This window comes from Camelus dromedarius, chromosome 30 (genome assembly GCF_036321535.1).
Source record: "Camelus dromedarius isolate mCamDro1 chromosome 30, mCamDro1.pat, whole genome shotgun sequence".
NCBI classification, from domain to species: domain Eukaryota; kingdom Metazoa; phylum Chordata; class Mammalia; order Artiodactyla; family Camelidae; genus Camelus; species Camelus dromedarius.
In genome coordinates, this window is record NC_087465.1 from 12,411,180 (window position 1) to 12,428,006 (window position 16,827).

Here is a 16,827-nt window from a genome sequence, read left to right on the forward strand (position 1 = left end):
GCAAAAGAGTTCCTTTAAGATGTTTGACCAAATGATATATTGTTCAAGGCTGGGCTTTAGGAAGATTAAGATGAGGATGGTATATTTGGCTGGATTGCTACAGAAGAGTGAGTGAAAGAGTTAGAACAGGCATTTTGGGGGTCATAATTGCCATTTCAAAAATAAATATAGGGCACATCCATTAATAACTACTGCAATGGTTATAGTAAAAATGATCAGGGTGTTTTGCATTAGTATCAATTTCTTAATATCTCGGAGTGGGCATGGGCAGGGGGTGTGGTAGGGTGATGTGGGCTATCATGAAAGTGGGGACAGTTTCCCTTTATAGAGTCTTAGGTCTGCTCTGCTTCCTCTGTCTTAGCCATTTACCATTTCTCCATCTACGTTTGGTCTTTATATTGTGGTACAGATTTCTCTTAACATTTGCTATGTTACTTGGCTGTGATTTTTAAAAGAAAGGATGGAAATACCTTTTGGCCACCATCTTGAACAACACAATCTCTGGGATAGGCAGCTGGAACATTACCTGAGTAAATAGTTATAACCACTCTCTGAAGCAAGGATTACCCCTTACTATAGATGAGAAAATTGAGTAGGAATATACAGCTGATCAGAGGTGGAAGGAAAATCCAAACCCAAGTCTATTTGACTCTAGGCTTGCTGCTTTAGGGTCTTGGGACTGTATGTGCATTTCTATTATATCTGTTCAAAACTCTTCAGTGGCTTACCACTTCTCTCCAAGGATAAACCAGATCATTGCAATGAACTGCAAGACCTTACATGATCTGCCACTTCCTCCCATTACTCTTTGATCTAATATCTTACCACTCCCTCTCATCTTCCTCCTCTTTTACGTTGGCCTCTTTGTAATTCCTTATACCAACCAGTCTGGCTCCCACCTTTGGGCCTTTGCACTAGCCTTTCCTGCACTGTGGAACACCCTTACCCATAAATACTGCTTTGTGATGACCTCACCTCCTTTAGGTCTGTACTCAAATCTTCATCTTTATATTTGGGACTATCCTGATAATTCTATTTATTTATTTATTTATTTATTTATTTATTTATTTATTTATTTATTTAGGGGGAGGTAATTAAGTTAATTTATTTATTTACTTTTAGAGGAGGTACTGGGAATTGAACCAAGGACCTCATGCATGCTAAGCATGCGCTCTACCACTTGAGTTATAGCCTCCCGCCTCCCCCGATAATCCTATTTAAATCACAGCCTACCTCCCCACTCCCTCATTCCCAAACCCTCTTGCTCTGCCCTATTTTTTTCACAGCACTAATCATCATCTTCTGTACTATAGTTTACTTTTTAAAAAAAATTATGTTTATCATGTGTTTCTCCTGAGTAGAATGGAGGCACAGTTTTTGTCCTTTGTTGGTTGTTCACTGAAATATGTCAAGCATTAGAAAATAGCATCTAGAAACCTAGCAAACATGCAAAAAAACCCATCAAATGAATTATTTTTCCTACTTTTGTATCTCCCATAGTTCATTTGAAAAATACTTGGAGTGCGATAAAAGTCATGTCACAGCTAGAATGTCTCTTCACGCATTCTCCTGGGAAGACATTAAAGAATGTACAAGCTGTGGAAATAGGCTGGATTTCTTCATTTCAGATGTAAAATGAAGATATGAGGTATATGAGCCACCAGTTAGTCAGATATTCTTTGTTACAAGTTCAAGAAAAATTATTAAGACCTGAAAGTTTGATATCTATATTATTTTAATTAGTTGAGCAGATTTTAATTGCCTAGTAGTTTTTAATGACTCAGTGTTATGCACTGCTTTTATCTACAGTGATTTCAATGGGAAGACAAAGTAGAGTTGTCTCCAGCATCAGAAACAAAACTTAAATTGAATACAATGTCACAGCATTCCAGAGTTCTACCTTTGAACGTGTGCACTAAAGAATGGTTGGGGTTGTTGCTAAAAGAAGAATTTACAAAATATACTTTAGGTCATTTGGTGAGCTGGAATCTCTACCCCCCTCCCTGGCCTCCAACCATTGAATCCCTGTGAAGAGCCTACGTTACCTGTAACTGAGCTACTTTCAATAAAAAATTACTAGATTAAACAATGGTCAGCAAAGCCAAGATGCTGCCTTCATTGAAGTAGCATTAAAGCTGCACTCTGAACTTCAGACTTCAAAAGAGCTCTTTTTCTCATAGTTCGTAATAACAAAGGTTTCTAGGCACAACCTTTTAGCACCCTGTATAGTTCTCAGTACTTTATAGCTCCTCAAATTTAATTGAACTCGCACTCTCTAATCATCCAATTTCTACACTAAGCGCATCTCAACTGAGGGCCTCCTGTGGACCTGCGGGCATTTAGCATGCTCTTTGGTAACCGTACTTCCTCTCTGAGTGATTACAGGTAATGAGTTCAACTGTCTCAAGGAGGACTCTGCTTTTAAGCCTCCAATTGTACTGATAGTTTGCCACCTCACCCCCACCTCATAACATAATGCTTTCTAAACTGGAATGGAAAATGAGTACTTCCCTACCGAGCTTAAGATGTGAGCCACAATTTAGTTCCTGAGGGTCAGAGTCAGATGCAAACATCTCAAGTTTCTTTAAAGGACTGGAAATAATATGAATAACTTTTCGTCCATTTTTGGTCCACTGGTTCTCAAATTTTCTTATTAAGAGTTGCCTGAAGGGTGTATTAAGTACAGATCCCTGGGCTCCACCTGCAGAGATTGTGATTACCGCACTGTAGAGAGGAGCTCAGGAATCTACAAGTGTAACAAGCACCCCAGGGGATTCACATGCAGGTGCTTTGAGCAACAGGAGAGCTTATCACTTGGCATCACTAGTGTGGCATTTGAGAAGGTCTGTGACCATTCCCATGTGTAATACTATGAATGTAGCTGTTGGTGAAACTTTTCCCCTCTGTACTTTTATTCTGCCTGGGGATTGCCTAAAGTTCAGTGAGAACACATGAAAATGAAGAATATTGACAGGTCAGAAGAATTCTGATAGAACAGACTATCATAGTCCCCGCTTATCCATGGTTTCACTTCCCATGGTTTCAGCTACCTGTAGCCAACTGTGGTCCAAAAAGATTAAGTGGAAAATTCCAGAAGTAAACAATTCAGAGGTTTCAAATTGTGCACTGTTCTGAGTAGCCTGATGAAATCTCACACCATCCCACTCTGTCCCCCCAGGAACCCCAACTGTTGGCAGTGTCTGCTCCTGGCCTCCAAACATTGACATCATCCTGGCTCTGTGATCCAGAAGCACCCCAAGCAGCTGATCCACCTTCTGACTTAGGGTCAGGAGGTAAACAGTAGCCTAATGCTATGTCACAGTGACTACATCATTCACCTCATTTCACCTCATCACGTTGGCATTTTTTCCATAGCACATGATCACAAGAAGAAGGGTGAGTACAGCACAATAAGATACTTTGAGAGAGAGAAAGGGAAGCATACACACAGAGAGAAAGGGGGAGAAGAGAGAGAGGAGGAAGACCTCATTCACATAACTTTTTTTTACAGTATATTGTTATTATTTTTCTATTTTATTAATCATTATTGTTAATCTCTTACTGTGCCTAACTTACAAACTAAACTTTATCATAAATATGTATGTGTACGAGAAAACCTAGTATACATAGGGTTTGGTACTATCCACGGCTTCAGGCACCCACTTGGAACATATCCCTCATTGATAAGGGGGTACTATTGTGCACTGAATTGGTGTCAGAGTGAGAAACTTAATTTTTTTTTTAAATTTTGAGAATTTCCCCCAAAGATTAGTTTCTCTTTTATCTCATTGTTTGCAACTTGCTCTAGCTTATAAATAAATAGCTAGTTCCTAATCTATTTTTTTCTGTTCCCAACCATACCATGAGATCTAGGTGTCACTCTTAATTTTAAGTTTTTATTATGACCAAAGTCACTGAGCTATTCCAGTGTACTGCTGGCATTTTAGACAGCAAAGATAAAAAAGTAATATAATCATGAGCCTAGAAAAAAGTGAAATGCCAGTATTCTACCAAATAGATTAGCAATTATGCTAGCAGAAATAAAGGACAGACATGGCTTCAGGGAGTCCTTTTGATCTGTACTTCATGGGGGAAAAAAAAACTTAATGTGTTCATATATGATTCTCAGTGACTTCTAGAAACTGCTTTTGTCACTGAAATACAGAGCAACCACAAAGTAACAAGAATCAGACAATTTTGCTCTTGTAGTAGCTGTTTCATGTCATTTACAAATTCAGGCCATTGACATTGTCAAAGTAGTTTAGTGACAAAGTGGTCAGTTTCAAACTCCAGTGTTCCTCACTTTTTTAGGAAGTAGCACCATAACCTAACAAAAACATGTTTTTGTTTAAAGTAGCCACTGCATTTATTTCCCATTATATATTTTATATAATGTATATTTCATTATAGTAGCTTATATTGGTCATTGCTAATGAGCATTTCCCTTCTTACCAGGACATTGTATCCTTTTCACCAATTAAAAATAATTATTTATTAAAATGAACAAAGTTCATTCTCATTCTTTTTCACTAACCCTCCTCCAAGAAGAAAGACATTAATTTTATTTTTAGTGTCCATTGAATTTAGTGCACAGTTTATTCACCTAAAAAGTTATGAGAACATTTCAGATTATTTTGAATTAAATTAGAAATTCTCTATAGACAATTGTTTATTGACTCTAGATAGAGAAAATTGAAATGCCTTAATTCACTATAGGAAATTACAGAGACAAAGATATTTATCATTATTAAATGATTTTGAGCCCAACTCATTCTGTTGACAAAAAAAAAAAAAAAGGATAATATAAGTCATCTGGGTTGGGGTGGGGACTAGGCATTTGTATTTTTTAAAACCACGGACATGATTCTGACACACAGCTCTGCAGAGACCCACCATTTAGACAAATAGGAGCCATTCGATGAATGAGGCACATTGAGCAAGATGAGGGTTCAGTTAGTGAGGGATACATGAAAAGGCTTGTGCTACAGGGACGCAGTTCTGATTAAAAGTTGGAAAGTAACTTTTCCAACTTTTAATGTTTATTTAAATCAAATTAATTTATTCAAATTTATGTAAATAGTTTATTTAAATTTAAGCTGTAAGGTATAGAGTCTTTAAAAAGAAAGACTAGATTATACAAAATCCACCCTCCTGCTGTGAGCAGTACACTGTATTCCCGATTTGACAGGCTAAGAAATTGAAAGTAGGTGTCTTACCCATGATTAGAGAGTAAACTGGAGTCAGGATCAGGGTTGCACTTTGTGGCCCTAGATACCTTAGTTCCTTGTTGCACTGACAGACTCCTGTGCCTTCTCTCTGTCCCCTTTTTCTGCTTTTCATGGTTGGGTCTGTCATATGATCAGCCATGCTCTTGTCTGAACCTGCCGTAGGAAGGTAATTCCTTGGACGGTAGAGGCAGTGTTGTGGGTCCTGTGTATCTATCCCAAAGTGCCTGGCCTCCTGCCCACCCATTGCAGACTTACTGTAAGTACATGTGGAGATGGGAGCCACCTCTTGGAGAGCTGGGAAGAGGATCAGGAGAAGCAGAGAGATGGGTGATGAGCAGAGACCCTGAAGATGTAGCTCTAGTTCTAGGCCTGCCGCTTATTAGCAGGTTGATTTGTGACCCTCCCGAGTCTCAGTTTTCACATCAACAAAATGGGAAAACTCTGTCCCATACTCTTCTCACAAGGTCATCATGTGGGTCATGTAACATAAAAGACCGAACAGTTTGTGGATTAACAGCTAGTTAAAAAAAATTTATGCAAGATGACATGGTGAGGTCAGTGGAAAGAAATGGGCTTGGGATCAGAAGGCCTAGCTCTGGAACCAGCTTGAGCCCTTACTTATTTTACTTCTATATACATTAATGTTTAATTCTCTGACCCTCTATTTCCTCATCTCTAGAATGAAAATATTTATACCTGGCATGCCTGCTTGAATGAAATTACTCATCATGTAAAAGTAGAGGTAATTAGCATGTAACTGCACCCGGCAGAAGGGAAATAACCCTGAACAAGACAGCTTGACTCCTGTCACGGTGGAGCCTACAGTCTCTTGGAAGAGATGATGGATGTAAAACTACTTTGTCAGTTGCAAAGAGGTAAGAAATGTGTAGTATTATAATTATTGCTAATGTTACAACACAGAAGAAGGGCATTCTAGGTAAACTTAAAAAATCAGCCGTTCATCTTGTTCTGTGGTTCCAAATGTTCCAAATATAGGCAAATGCTCAGCAATTTCTGAACTGGTTTTCAGAAACTACATGAGATCTGCTTTAGAAAGTTGAATTTATTTGGGTTTCCATATTTAATTATCAAATATATGTGTGAAAATACATAGCAGAATGTTTCAAATGTTTACAAAAAAGTAGATATGATGACACCAAATCAGATTCTCTAAGTGTGTAATTGAATGCTGGGTATCAGGATGGTCTAAGAGAAATTCCACTACCGTTTTCAGGCTGCTGCGATACCATAAGGAATTCCTTGTCATTTTAGTAAGTGTGGCTAATTCCATCATGTCCTGATAGGCTGTGTCAGGGGTCATAATGCTCTCCTAGTGGCACAGAGAGTATGACTGATGTTAGTTTACCTACAATAATAAAGACTGCAAGGAATAGCCCATCATATCTGCTAAGAGTTTGTTTTAAACAATTTTTTAAAATGAAATGTAATTGATTTACAAGATTATATTAGTTTCAGGTGTACAACATAGTGATTCGCTATTTCTATAGCTTATACTCTATATAAAGTTATTATAAAATGTTGGCTATATTCCCTGTGCTGTACATTACATCCTTGAACTCATTTATTTTATACCTAGTAGTTTATACCCCTTAATCCCCTTCACTGATCTTGCCCCCCACTCCTTTAAGTGATTTTCATTTAATATAATGTTTAAAATAAGGGCTAAAGTTGAGGTAGATTTTTGGCTTTTTCAAAAATAATTCAAGTTGCGTTTATATTAGTTTTCTTTTCAGTGTGTTCTGGGTGACAGCATACAAAATTAGCTTCCTAATTCTGTTTATTGTATATTTGAGTAGATTTATATGAAAGGGTCTAAAATAAAAAGTATAATCTTTGCATTCAATGGGCAACTTCTGTTTTATATAGTCCTTCTTTTAATTGTTTCTTATTGATATTACTATAACTGCAAAAAAAAAAAAACCACCCAAAAACCAACCCCATACTCGCCTTTATATGTGCAGTTGGGTGCATCTTCATAACCATTGAAAGTATTAGTAAATTGAAAATACTGAAACTCATGCTGTAGGAAATACAGGCATGGAAATAGAAACTAGAGGAAAGCCTTGGCAAGCTGTCTGGTTGGACTGCCGTATCACTCAGATAGATGCCTTTTCACGTGGAAACTTCATAGCATTTGGTAAATGACGCTCCTCCCCCGTGGGCAGCAGGAGGTGAACTCTCCAGTTAGGACTGTGTTAGGCTGTCAAAAGAGAAGGGTCTAGTTGGGTGGAGGTCTCCCCTTGGCACTGATTTAAGCCAGGAGGGGATGACATTTGGCATCCATGTGGTGTGCTCAGCAATGGACTTCAAAGCAAACCCTTCCAACAATTTTCGAGTTAGTGAGGACACCACACTCAAGTCCTGTCTGGTGCTTGGGAAAGTGTTGCTGTGTTTTGAGTGCAGTCTCTTTCACTCAAGTTTACTTTTGGGCCATTAGGGGAATCGATGCTCAGAAACTCTAAAACTCTTGGTACTGTTTTCCTGCTGGCTTTAGAAGTCGTTGGCCTGATGCTCTCATGTATAACATAAAGGTCTTGCAGCAAGGAAGCTTCAAAGGCAAATGCTCACAAAGAAATGAAGTGGGATAAAAGTCTCCTGAGCCAGGGAACAATTCTTCAACAATTCCTCCTTTAACTGTAATGGTGATACATGTTGTTTCACCAAGTGGGGCAGAGTTAGAGAATGAGAGAGTAGTATTTTTCTGGCTAATAGTTTTAGTATTTTTCTTTTTCAACCCAAAGCTTACTTCCTGGTCACCTTTTCACAAACTCTCTGATAAACTAATGGATCTAAGACCTAACTAATTCCTGTCAATGTTCCGCCAGGGTAATCTCTGAGCCCTGAGCCTGTCCTGCCGCTCCTAGAGGCAGGTGAGTGGGCTTCAGTATCCCAGTTAGTAAGGACAAAGAAGTTGGCCACACACAGCTGCTTTTTTGTGTTAGGCCATCGGCCCCCGGCATCCTTCTCTATCCCCAGCACCTGGAATGATGTGGAGGTTGTATTAGGCAGTTGACGCATATTGGTTCAGTGAATGAATACAGATGTTTCCCCTGTCTAAACTGAAGATGTAGCCAAAGAGGACAAAGTTATCAACTTTACCAACAATGGATGCTTTGCATTTCTGAGAACCATAGTTCATGAAGCCTCTGACCTTCCCAAGAATATCTTCAGAGGTATTTCTTTGGATATAAGACTTGTAAACAGATAATAATGTTACAAACCTTATGGGAACTCAGAGAAGAAAGCATGAGCTATGTATGCAGGAGAAGATATTTAACCATGATGTTGAAGTATGCCTGGTTTACCAGAGGAGGTGAGGAAGGGCATCCTGAAAAATTGCAAAGGAAACAAGGCATAACTGACATGGCCCTTGGGGGAGGGGCAGGGGCAGGGAAGGGTGGGTGGGAAATCAGGCCAGTTATGTTGGCTGGGGTCATCCTGAGAGGAACCATGCTATCAAACATGAACTTCTTTTAGGTTCTAAGAAGGAAGCAGTAGAAGAGTTGTTGGCTGCATGGTGATAGAATCGGATACTGAAGGATTTCTGGATAATCTCTGAGTGCTGAGGCTGTCCTGCCACTCTGAGAGGCAGGTGAGTGGGTTTCAGTATCCCAATTAATAAGGACAAATAACCTGGCCACAGACAGGGAATTTATTAGCAGCTTATTTGCCATCATAGAGAGTGTGTGACATAAAGGACACACGGTCATTGTTTTAATAATGTGTGAGGCGTTGTTTGGTTTGGGGCATGAAGCTGACTAAAATGGAAAGACAAATGATTGTAAATGAAGACAGAGGTGCTGCCATTGTAGTGTAGTTGGGAGAGATACTGGGAAGCAGTTCCTTACCAGATGCTGGTAGAAATCAGTGCAATTGTAACGGGAGAATCTCATTTTCGTGTTGTCCCTTTCCTTAATAGGGAGTAGGTGGCTATTTCTAAAGCTGCCACAGAAGATGTCCCAGCTTGAATGCACAACCGTTGTGAAACTTGATCCAAGTAAGTTGGCAAGGAAATGGAGGCTACATTTAGCAAAATCCAGGCAGACCCTAGGACTCTGGCTGGGGCAGGTGGGTGGTAAATGCTCACTGAGTGTGGGAAGAATTGTGTCTGTTGTGGGAAAATCTCTGACCTGGAATTACTGAGGTCTGGATTCTTAATCCTGTGGTGTTGGAAAATTCATTTAATTTTTCTGGGCCTCGGTCTCCTCATCTGTGAAACAAAAGATGCTTTCTAAAGTGAATGTTATGGTTTATGATTTCATGAACTGCAGGGAAAATTCTTACCCACATCTGGCATTGGAAAATATGGGGAGTTTTCAAATAAACAAGTGGGGATGCTTGGCTTTCAACTGAGCATAAACATCAAGGCATATTCTGTACATTTTATTAGAGAAAAAGAATCAAGATTAGAAGGAAGAGATTCTCCCTCAGTGCATTTAGGAGCTGTGTCAGCCCCCAGCAGGGTCTGAGGTCAGAAGGCCAGTCCTGTCCAGTCCTGTCCTCATGTCCAGGAGGGTATTTTCTCCATGCAAGTGCCAAGATGGCACTCTTGCTAACCTGTGGGTGAAAAGCTGTCTGTTTTGGATCTTTACATTTAAGTTTTTATTCAGACACATTCCACAAGGGGAAGGTTGCTCATAAGAAGGGACTTTGCTGAGAATCTAGTGAGTTTGGGATGACACATCTTGGGGGTTATTAGTTGCATGATTTAACCTGAAATGAGCAGTCTAATTTAGTCAGATAAAAGCATGGAATGGTTATGTTCTCTTTGATATGAGAGTTTTCAGGACTCTTTAGCCCAAATAATTAACATAAAGGCAAGAAATAGTGAGTGAAGAGTTAAATGACTAAGGATAGTTACTGCAAACTGGAGAGAGTGGAAACTGACATATATGAGGGATGCCCAGAACCTAAGCCCTTAGCGGGACAAAGTGAGGGTGGGGGAAGAGGACTGTGGTACTGGGTATTGGGCTGGTGGATGGAGATGTCAATGAGAAAATCCCACCCAAAAAAGTGAATTTCTTTCTTGGATATGCCTCCAATCAGAGTACATATGTGATGTGGAAAGTAAAAGAAACAACCAATCAGGGAAATCAGACTAAGTTAATCAGATTATTTTCCAGGAACTCAAACCAATCCATTCGGCATCTAGCTCTGTCATAAGAAAGTGTTTGATCTACTTCCCTGTATCTTGAAGGTTTTTGGACTGGAAAACAAACTTAGGATTTAAAAAAAAAAATGGAAGAGGCCATTGTTGTGGGCGCTAAACCCTACAAAGTACATTTGCTTCCACGTGGGTTAACTTATCTTTGGTCTTTTTAATAAAGCAGTGGAGTTTGGGAGACTTAGACGCTAAGCAGGGTCTCCTGGGACCCCAATTAAATGAATAGTGAGTCATACTGGTGATAATAGATCGGAGACAAGTGGATATAGGATTCCAAAAACTTGGTTGTGGAGCCTGTAATAATGGCTCTGTTCATGGACTGTTATTAGAAATTTTGATGTCTTCAGGTTCCCTGTTAATACCAGACAGACTTTATCCTGAGAGTCCTGCCTGAATGGAACCTCCTTCTCACCTTGGCATCCAATTTGTAGCAACCAATTCTTTCCAAATGTCTGTGATGATCTATACCGTAGCTGTGGGTCATATAACTACCATAATGTGGAACTGGAGGAGACGTGTGGAAGAGGGCTGTACTGTTCCCATGGCCCAAGAATGATGTCCACTCGGGGAAAATGACTATGATCTTGGGAAGAAATGCAACTTATGGGTTTACTTACTTGCTTCAAGTAACTTTTAGGTGATTCAGCATCGAGAGGGTTACAATCTGTATTATGAGGAGCTTGCTGGGCTGCTGTGAATCCTTAACCATCTCTTTTGGGGAACTCTATCTGTGGGTCATTCAAAAACTCAGAATGAAAAGAATTAAAAAATGGAAACTCCTAAACAATAACAAGCAAAGTAAATGAAAAACTTAATCAGAATAGTAACAAAGACTTTATTTTAAAAGCTAGAATGAACATAAATAGTATAAGAAAACTAATAGAGGAGTAAAAATGTGTCGGGTTAAGGAAAGCCAGAATACAGTGTTGACAGCAAAACAAAGAGGTGAGAAAACTAAACCAGAGAATTGGGAAAATAACAAACCAAAGTCTACACTGTTAAAAAGGATTAAAGTAGCCAACCTAATAGGAAATTCAGAATATTCTGCCAGGAGAATAGTTTGGAATCGTATACAAATACATGTGGTATATGATTATCTTTGGGTGAATGGGAGTATGATTTAAAAAAAAATTCATTTTGCTTGTTTGTAATATGTGATTTCTCTGAAATTATCCTGCATTGTGTATGCAATTAAAATTATAAGGAAAACCGCTGATGAAAGACATGAAATTAAAATAAGTAGACAAAATTTAGAAACAAAAAAGCATTAAATTAGACTAAATGGCAAAAGCAGGAAGACAAAGAAAGCAGGGAATAATGAATATTCCATGAAACTGTAGAAACCAGAAATTAAAAGATTAAGAGAATAAAAAATGTACTACAAGAATGTTAATATTTATAAAATTTGAAAGACTATGGGATTTTTGAAAAGGAGAAAATGAAAAAGCCTAAAGAGTTGTTGGGTTCAATGCTCTTTTTCAGGGGCTAAGCTGGGGCACCCCCTCAGCTTGAGGTTCCCACCCACATCCTCCGAGAGGAGGTCCCAGGGCAGAGAGCAAATCTAGCCTCTCCAGCTCTCCTTACGTTGAGGGTCCTGGCTTCTGTGACTCTCTCAAAGTATCCAGCAAATAGTGCGACAGAATCAAATTCCCCTTCCTCCATACACCAACGACAGAGCCGTCAGCAGTGCAGGCCACCCTCACAGTTTCTGAAAATGCCTGGAGCGTGGCAGCTGCGCGTTGCCGCCATTCTTCATTGTCTGGGCGGTTTCGTCCCTGCGCTGAGTGGCTGCTGCAGCGTTTGGAGGCCAGCGCTGAACTTCACACATCCCAAGAGAGGAAGGAAAGGAGGAACGAGAGAACGAATGTGGTCTGGGCATCTCCTCCGGGTCAGGTGTTGTCCTGGGAATGTCACTCTTATGCTCCTTCTTTTGGTCTTTCCTGTATCTTATAAAGTAAATATTTTAATGCCAGTTTTGCAGATGTTGAATCCGAGGCATAGAGTTCATGTCATTAGCTCAAGGTTACATCCAGTAGCAGAAGTCTAGTTCTAAAAGCCTAGAGAGAGGGCTCCTTTCTAGAGGAAGAAGTAAGCCTGTGAGGATGGAGGCTTCCCACTGAAGCCAGGTCAGGGCACAGGGTGTCAGGGCACAGGGTGTCAGGGCACAGGGTGTCAGAACACATCTTCCTGGTGGTCCTGGTTAGTGTGAGGGCGAGGTTGAGAGGGTCCAAACATCTCAGCTCTTCTGCCGGAGAGGAGGAAGGCCTCCAGCCATGGGAAAGTAGCAGAGAGACTAAAAGTCAGGCTGGCAGAGGCCCTTAAAGAGTGGCCACCAGACCATGGATAGCCACTGGCATCACCTGTGAGCTTGTCAGAAATGCAGTCTCAGGCCGCACTCTGACCTGTTGAACTGGGGACTGCTGAATCTGGGCACGGACATAGGAAACTGACCAAGCTCTTCGGGTGATTTCTAAACACAATAAAGTGTGAGAACCTCTGCTGTAAGCAAGGAGTTGGGTGTGGGATTTGGAGGTAGGGTGAGGAAGCTGAGATGCTGGGGGAGAGGATGATGAGTGGATGAGGGCTCTGAGCTAGTCTACAATATGAGATATGGGGTTTGATGGGAAGGATAAGAAAAAGTAGGCACCGAGATGATGGGGCCAGACATGGCAGTGGGAAATGGCCTCCGTTTCCAACAGCTGAGTGTCATCAGCAATCCCTTTCCTTTCCCTGAGCCTCACTTCTTTAGGATCAGATGATGGAGGGGCTGTTGTCACTTATCTCATGGGCTTGCTTTAAGGCTGCAAACAAATTAATACAAGTGTGTGTCCTTGACATATAGTCAGTGCTCAAAAAGTAGTGTTCGAGTTTGGATTTAAATGGGGAGCTGAGTGGGTGGGGTGGAAGAGTGATGGGGGAGAGCAGTGTCCTTTACCCTCTTGGTGACTTTGGCCTACTCAGGCAACTCCTGTGGTTGAAATGTTCCACTCCCGTCTCCAGGCAGCCTGCAGTTACTTGGAAAAGTAAATCCTCAACTTGGACTTATTGAAACAATGAAACAAATATTTTGCCTATCTTCTGTTAAGGCAAAAGCTGACTACATCCCATGAAAGATAAGAGGGGTAGGTTTTTCCAAGTTATAAACTTTGTGCTGTGTGGAGAGTGAAGAAAGAGGTTGATTCACGCCACCCGAGGCGTGGGGGAGCACGTGGCATGAAAGAAAGTGTCATGTGCTCGGAGGGAAAAGACCCGGATATGAATCGACCCTGGTCTGTGACTTCCTAGCTGGGTAACCTTAGCAAATTATTTAATCTTTCTGAATTGTAGGTTCTTCATTTCCAAAAGGACAATATTGTGAGGAGTGGAGAACAATGAAGGTGGACGCACTCCTCAGGGTGCCGGGCCCATGACAACTGGTAGGAGATGTTCTCCGAATCTCAGTTCTGTCCCTGGCCTTTGCCCTGAGTGAAGCAGGGGAAGCTCTCCCACGGCTGCACCTGAGCAAGTCCTCCTTGGCAAGGTTTGTTAACGGCCTTTTGAAGACTCCGTGTCTTTAATGACCCCTTCTGTGTTTACCTGACACAGCTCTTTCCCCTGCGCATACTTCGTATTCCCCAGTCTTCACTGGGCTGGGGAGAATGTTTGGCAAGCCCAGCGATCACCTTCTCTAAGGAACAGAGGACGTTTCGGCCCTGTCTCTTCTTGTGTCTGTGCTCCCGAGTCAGGGCAGCCCCTCCCCTTTCTGACTGTCTTGTGTTTGGAGTTGGGAGTGGGGTCTCTTTCTGGTCAAGGTGAATGAGACTAAGACAAGAAGCAGTGGGGAAACAGCATCATTTCATGGCACTGATTTTATCATAAGGCCAGGAGGACTGACGGGGGGAGGGGGAGCGTTTTTCGTTTCTGTAATCGTCTCCTCCAGAGGGATAGCAGCAGAGAAAGAAAAATCAAACAGTCTGCTCCCTTGCCCTGGGCTCCATAATTTGCCTTTTACTTTCTACATTTTCATATTTGAGTCTGCAAAACAGAGGACCCAAACAATCAGCAACAGATGGCCTTGTGCAATCTGCACGGGACATGAATTCAGTTAGCATGCAAATTGTCATCCTAGGGCGATTCCAGGGGACTGCTGAAAAGACAGCAGGCTTGCTTTGCAAAATAGATAGCATGATTAAAATGTCTGGATCCAATCATATGTTTAATTACAAACCCTTTTTTATCTCAACGACAATGACTGGTAGCTATTATGACACAATATTGAAAATGTGTATGACGCATGGTGGCACTTGGAAGCTGATAGGTGGTCTGTGTTTGATCAAAATGATCAAAGCTCCTCGCCATGGAGGCCCCCTCTCCTGCTCTCCCATCTGATCCACTTAGACGAGCAAAATATGATTTACAGGAGACAGTTTATGTGATTTTCATTCCCCAAGAGCAGAGGCATAATTTTTACATCACCATTTTGCCTAAAAACAATGGGAGCTTGACAATGCTCATAAACACACAGTAACCCACCCCGCACTCCGTGGCTGTCTACAAGGCATCTCTCCTGCTTCAGCTCTAATTTACTCTCCTATGTTCAAACACTTTTGAATTTTTTTATTGGTATGATCAGAAAAAGACCAAAAAAAAAAAAATTGAAAGTGCTGGGAAGAAACTCTATTATTTCATTCTATTCATACAATCAGATTATATTTTGGGGACTTTAGAGAAAACAGAAAGTGAATTTCTCACAAGATGGTGTGTTGAGTGTGAATTCTAACGACTTGGTTGAGGATAAAGATGGAATTTCACTAGGTAACTTGTGGAAGCACTGTCAGCTATAATTGCTGTTGTGTCTGCTGCAAAAAAGAATTTATATTGGAATTTCTTTTGCTGCCCTTTAGCTGAAACTCTGGAAGGCAGAGAAATAAGGCACATCAGTAACTTGGTTGGCGTGCCTCATTGTGGGGATTTTCCACATGTAACCAGCGTTATGGGGAGAACTGTTTGCAACAACTTGATGAAAACATCCAGTATTAATTTGGACGACAATTTATCAGATGACAGTCTTTTATGCACTTCACAGCTACGTAGTAGTATATTTTTCACTTCTTGAAGGCTTTTGGTTAGGTTCATGTAAAACTTGGGTTGTGGTTTCACATATATTTGCTTCTCTGTTCTAGCGATTTCCTGCCCTATCTTGCTCTCCTTTACATTGGTTATTGTTGTGTAAAGAAAACAAAAACATTCTTCACTAGCAATAAGAAATTGAGTCAAGTATTTCTTGTGCTACTGCTCTGCACACAGTACTGTGCTGGGGGTTGCAAGGGGCTTCGGCTGACTTGTGCAGGCTTGAATCCTGCCCTCAAGGATTTTACAGCCCAGTGTAAGTCCACAGTGAGTCAGATCTAAGAAAGAAGCAAAGATAAAGAGATGGATAGAAAGACAGATAAGGAGAGATGCAGAGTTGGAGAGGGAGGGAAGAAGAGAGCTTGGGCAGGAGGGTGGGCAGTGGAAAAGAAATGGTTACAATTCTTTAATCCTTTATCGATTGTGTCCAAGGAAGGGAGGAGGGCATTCCAGGGAAAAGCTCACTGTTTACTGCCATAAAGCTTTGGCTCCAAACTCTTTTGTTGGAATTCCAGCCACAATTGGCTGAGATGGACCCTGGGTGAATCATAAACACTGTTTTTGCATCTGCAGCCTAAGGTTTATCCTAAAAATAGGCTGAATGACCTATTTAGCTTTTACCCTAGTTCAGCCCTTTAGATCCTTTACCAGCAGCTAATATTTACTGAGCTATTATTATGTGCCAGGCATTGTACTAAGTGCTTAATAAATGTTTTCTCATCTAGTCCTCACCGAACTCCCCTTTGAGGTAAGGATCATTACTCTATAGTAAAAGAGACATGTACTCTATCAAAAAAACATCTAACGGAAGCTGTTAGATAATGAAAAGACTATTTCCTTTGCTGTCCTTGGCACATACTTTTGGCTTCAGAAACAGCTCTACTGTCTTGATTTGTTCATCTCCGCTGTACTTTCTGTCACCTAGAACTTACAGCTCTAGTAATTAAAGAGGAATCAGCGGTTTATGAAAGCACAGTAGACTTAGGGGAGGATGGTTCTGTTGGATCAACACAATTTAACTGCAAAGTTACCACTGCAAAATCATACACCAGGGAAAAATGCATAAAGATCATCTTTAAATTAAAGTGCTAAGACCAGAGTTTCAAAGACATTTGTTTTAATGGTGCACCATTAGCTGTGTAAAAAAAGACCCCAAAACTTTTGAGTCACTATTTTATCTTACAAAAGTTAAATATTCTTTGTAGACAGGAACTGTCTGTTAAAGTAATATTTGACATCTCCTGAATCAAAAATACTTTACAATGAAAGGCTGACATCTGTTTACTATATAAAAAAGGCTGCTGT

At 40.7% G+C, this 16,827-nt stretch overlaps 1 protein-coding gene across 1 annotated transcript in view; it reads left to right on the plus strand.

Moving 5' to 3' along the window:
- XKR9 (XK related 9) overlaps nt 1-16,827 on the plus strand; it is a 238,574-nt gene that overhangs the window by 181,224 nt on the left and 40,523 nt on the right. The window contains exons 13-18 of the mRNA XM_064480873.1: nt 1,501-1,648; nt 3,179-3,396; nt 5,908-6,103; nt 8,727-8,841; nt 9,169-9,246; nt 13,741-13,933. The gene's annotated coding sequence lies outside the window, so the exon portion shown is untranslated. The remainder of the gene's footprint in view (nt 1-1,500; nt 1,649-3,178; nt 3,397-5,907; nt 6,104-8,726; nt 8,842-9,168; nt 9,247-13,740; nt 13,934-16,827) is intronic.